Source organism: Trichosurus vulpecula, chromosome 8, assembly GCF_011100635.1.
Source record: "Trichosurus vulpecula isolate mTriVul1 chromosome 8, mTriVul1.pri, whole genome shotgun sequence".
Taxonomy (NCBI): domain Eukaryota; kingdom Metazoa; phylum Chordata; class Mammalia; order Diprotodontia; family Phalangeridae; genus Trichosurus; species Trichosurus vulpecula.
In genome coordinates this window covers 248,419,185-248,424,295 of record NC_050580.1, presented here as the reverse complement: position 1 = coordinate 248,424,295, position 5,111 = coordinate 248,419,185, and the positions used below count along the sequence as shown (strand labels likewise).

Genomic DNA, 5,111 nt, shown 5'->3' with positions numbered 1-5,111 from the left:
CATATAATTTTTCTTTCATTTTCCCTCCCCTCCCCTCTTGTTCCCTCCCCTTCCTTCCCCCCTCCTCTCCCCTTCCTTTCTCCTTACCCACCCTCCCTCTTCATTCTTCTCCTCTCACATGGTGACAGCGCAGAATAATAATAGTGATAATAATAATAATGATAATAACTATTGCTGTGTGAACTTGGGCAAGTCACTTCACCCTGATTGCCTCAACTCCCCCCTCCAAAAATCACAATAATTCACTTCTGTATAGCACTTTAAGGTTTGTGAAGGGCTTCATCTATGCCATCTTATCTAATCCTTGCAACAATGCTCTGAGGTAGGTACTGTTAGCATTCACATTTTATGGGTGAGGAGATAGAGGCTCAAAGATGTTCGGTGATTTGCCCAGGGCTGCCAGACAAGTCAGTGTGTCAGAGGCAGGATTTGAACTCAGGCCTTTCTAACTCATCTGGCTCTCTCTTCACCACCCAGAAGTGTTAAGCTCTGCTACAGTGAACCAGATTAAAAGGTAATTGGGAGTGCTGGCTTTGGCCACACATGGACTCAAGTTGGAACGAGACACACAAAATTAACACGGGCCCTGTGCTGGGATGACAAACAAATTCATGAAGTGATCAAAATGTTAAAAAATTTAAAGAAGTGTCATTGGTAGACATGAACAAAATAAATAAAAATATAATACAACATAGATAATTGTGGCTTTTAAAGTCAATCTGGAGCCTTTGGGGATCAGTTTCTATCTGAGTTTGACAGCCCTGTACCACCCCACCTAGGTGCCTCAGCTGTCCCGTTGCATTCCAACTGTAAAAATGGAGAACGGTAATTACCTCACAGGGTGGCTGTAAGCATCAAATGAAATATTTTGTGCAAAGTGCCTTGGAACTGTACAGTCCTACGAACTTGGAACTAAAAAGCACCTTAGAGATTATGTAGCCCATATTTTCATTTTATAGATGAGAAAATTGTGGTCCCCCAAAGTTAATTAACTTGCCCAAGGTTACACATATGGTATAAATGGTAGGGTTTGGATGGAATCTGAGTCTTCTGACTCCAAATGCAATGCTTTTTCTACAATATCTATCTCTTGCTTTTGTGTTCATGGTTAGAGGGGGTTTTCTGAGACAGGTGAGACTCCTCTGTGGCTGCTCCAATCCCTGTCCAAGGCCATTGGGCAGACCTGGGAGCCCTTGCAGGGTCAGAGGCTGTGCTTCTTTCACAGGGTGTAGTCTAGGAGTAGTGGTAGCCTAGTCCAGATGGCATTTATATCAAGCTGCAGAGGATAATTAACACCCTAAAGATGCCTCACTGGAACTATTGGCAGGGAGAAAGAATGGGGAAGTTGGATGAATCCTGGAGGAAGTCACTCAGTCAGCCCCTTGATGCTATTAGCGCCACTGACTACATTACTTCCTGTAGGCCCATTCCACCCACAGTAATCCTCCCCTCCCTGGTTCCTAGTTAAAGCAGAAATCATCAATGTTATTTTAATGTGGATTTTTGTGTTTCATTTCCTTTGTTGGTTAAAAAATGTTTGCACTGAATCATTTTATAGGAACTCTATATAGCACGTACATTTGGAACATTTTATTACTATTAACATAAAATATTATTCTCATTTGCTACTTTGTGAGGAAGGAAGGGTTTTTTAGCATAATAAAATAAAAATTAGAAAAATGTATACTTTCCCTTTGTCATGAAAAGGGCATGAATGATTTATAGGTGTAATAAAGAGGAACCTCTCTGGTCACTGAATGACATTTTAAATTAAAAAAAAAATAAGACTCCTTCCTGTCAGATTCTTGAAATGACTCTGATGGCAGCAGGCACTAAAATATCAAAGGAGATGGGCTTGTAATGGCAGGTTCATTTTTTCTCCTTTCTCTCAAGCAAAAATAGGCTTCTTTATTGATCTGGTTAAGAACTGATGAGAACAGTCCCAGGTCACAGTCTTGGAAACCAAGTCAGATGGTTGTGTTTGAAACTGCAGTCAGGTTTTGTGATCACTTGACAAAAAAAAAAGTTTTTAAAACCTCTGTAATTTTCTTCCCAGTCTTCTATTCATCAGAGGTCATACGGAGGAGGAAGTTACCTATTCAAGCCAGGTGGTTCCCTGACTCCACCCACATAGATTCCTTTTTATCTCCATTCAGTTTTCTCCAGAGGTCTGTCATATCTGCCTTTTCTAAATTCTATTCACCTCCTTAACTTCTTTCTTGTTTATTCTGAGGTTAGATTTATCAAGTTGAGAGAGGGGGAGGTTGAGGTCCCCCATAGCATGGTTTTGCTGTCTATTTCTTCCTGTAACTCCCTTAACTTCTCTGAGAATCTGCATGCTATACCATTTGGTGCATATATGTTAAATAATGATATTGCTTCATTGTCTATGGTGCCTTTTAGCAGGATATAGTGTCCTTCCTTACCTCTTTTAATTAGATCTATCTTTGCTTTTGCTTTGTCTGAGATTAGGATGGTGTAACCAGAATGGCCTTTGTTTTCTTTGAATGACTCAGCTTACCTCATTGAGCTTCCCTGGACACTGGGGCTTGCTCTTCCGGGGCAGTAAGCCCAGCGACCATGCCAGGAATCAGAGAACTTCCTGTGTGACTGTGTATAGTCATGGGGCTGGCTGAGGGGAGATGTGTTAACCTGGTCTACGCTAGGGGGAGGGGCCAAGTCAAGAACCAATCAGCCCTGGTCGTTCAGGCAGCGCTTGATGATGTCAAAAACTCTATAAGAGGGGAGAGGACAGCTTGAAGATCCTCTCTTCCTTTTCCGGTCGGAGCCAGAGACGCCTACAGCCGAAGCTGAGCTGCCGGTAGCAGAGCTGACTAGAGGCTAGTGGGTAATCTTCTTACCGTAGAGGGGAAGCATGTATATGATTTTGCCTTATACCATCTCGCTTCTCAGTGGCCTCCTGGTTACCCTTGTGAGGTGGACTTATTGGGCCTGGAAGCTTTTGATGAAAATATCAAAATGGGGATGCTGGTTTGTGGGCTTGTTACTGTGGAGTGTAAATACATGCTTTAGTTCTCCTGCCTTCTGCCTAGAGAATTCCTTATATCCTGCAGTTCCAGAACTTTTAGGCACATATGAGATTCTCTTTGAAATCATAAATTCTGCCTTCCTAATATAGATGGCTACTCTTGCTTTTATTACTTTAGCTGAAGCACAATATGTTCTACTCCATCCTTTTACTTTTACCCTGTGTGTATCCCTGTGTTTCAAATGTGTTTCTTGTAAACACCATATTATAGGATTGTGGTTTTTAATCCATTCTGCTATTCACTGCCATTTTATGAACTCATCCCATTCACACTCACAGTTATGATTACAAGCTGTGTCTTTTTCTCCATCCTGTCTCCCCTCCCCTTTATGCTTTTATTTCTCCCTCCTCCCTTCCACTCCCCAAAAGAGTTTTGCTTTTGACCACTGCCTTCCTCAATTTACCCTCCCTCTTGATTTGCCTCTCTTATCTTACCCTTTTCCCGTTGCTACTTCTTCCCTCCCTTCTGACCAACCCCCGCCCCTTTTCTTTCCCCTTTCCCCTCCTACTGCCTGTAGGACAAGTTTGATTTCTGTACTTATCAGAGTATGTTATTCTCTTCTTGAACCAAATCCGATGAAAGTAAAGCTCATACACTACTCTTCTCCCTCCCTTCTTTCCCTCTACTATAATATGTTTTTGTGCCTCTTCATGTGATGTAATTTACCCGTTTCTACTACCTCTTTACCTCTTCTCCCAGAACCCTTCCTTAACATCTCTTGTTAATGACTTTTTATCATTATTTTATATAGTTATCATTTTTTATCATTATTTTATATAGTTATTTATATAGTTATTTTATACTGACACCCACAGTCTATGTGTATCCCTTTCAATTGTCATAATAACTGTACTAATTCTCAAGACTGACATATATGTAACATATATAAAACAATATAATCCTATACAAGGATGTAAACAATTTGCCCTTACTGATTAACAAGTTTTGTGTGTGGGGGTTTCCCCTTTGTTTACCTTTTTATGTCTCTCTTTCATTTTGTATTTGAAGATCAAATTTTCCATTGAGTTCTGGCCTTTTCATCAGGAAGGCCTGGAATTCCCTTATTTTGTTGAATGCCCATCTCCTTGCCTGAAAAATTATGCTCAGTTTTTCTGGGTAGTGGATCCTTAGTTGTAGTCCAACTTCCTTTGCCCTTCAGAATATCATATTCCAATTTCTCCTGTCATTTAATGTAGAAGATGAAAGATCCTGCATGATCCTTTCTGTAGTTCCACGATATTTGGATTGTTTCTTTTTGGCTGCTTGCACTATTTTCTCTTTGACTTGATAATTCTGAAATTTGGTTATAATTTTTCTTGGTTTTCAATTTGTGATCTCTTTCAGGGGGTGATCTACGGATTCTTTCGATGACTATTTTACCCTCTGGTTCTAGACCTCTGGGCAGTTATCTTTGATAACTTCTTGGAAGATACTGTCCAGGATCTTTTTTTTTTGTTCTGGCTTTCTTGTAGACCAATAATTATTAAATTGTCTCTCCTGAATCTATTTTCCAGGTTCACATTTTCTTCTATTTTTTCATTCTTTACAATTTGACTACTTCTTGATGCCTCATAGAGTCAAGCTTCCACTTGCTCAATTCTAATTTTTAATGAATTGCTGTCTTCATTTTCCTTTTGAGTCTCCTTTTCCAATTGGGTGATTTTACTTTTCAGGGTGTCATTTTCTCTATTCAGATTCTGAATCTCCTTAGCCATTTCACCAGTTTTACTTTTTAAAGATTTGATCTCATCAGTGGTTTTTTTTTTCATTTTTTCTTTTACCTTCCTAATTGGGTTTTTAAAATCCTCCTTTAGTTCTCCCAGGAATGCTTTTTGGGCCTGAGACCAGTTTACATTCCCTTTTGAGGTATCAGATGTTGGTATAGTCTCAATGCTGTCCTCTCCTGAATTGGTATTTTGATCTTCCTTGTCTCCATAAAAAGAATCAATGGTCCTTGGTTTTTTCATGTTCTTCATGTTGGTTAGCTTTTTTCTTGATTTACAGTGGATTTCTGCTTTTGGGGCTCAGGGAGCTCTGTCCCAGGTTTCTTGTTCTGGGAAT

The 5,111-nt window shown here is 39.9% G+C and overlaps 1 non-coding gene across 1 annotated transcript; it reads left to right on the top strand.

Moving 5' to 3' along the window:
• Nucleotides 1–522: 522 nt before the first annotated feature.
• LOC118830375 lies at nucleotides 523–631 on the top strand. The gene has a single exon (XR_005009022.1). It is a non-coding gene; the product is annotated as a U6 spliceosomal RNA (small nuclear RNA).
• The last annotated feature ends 4,480 nt before the right edge of the window (nucleotides 632–5,111 follow it).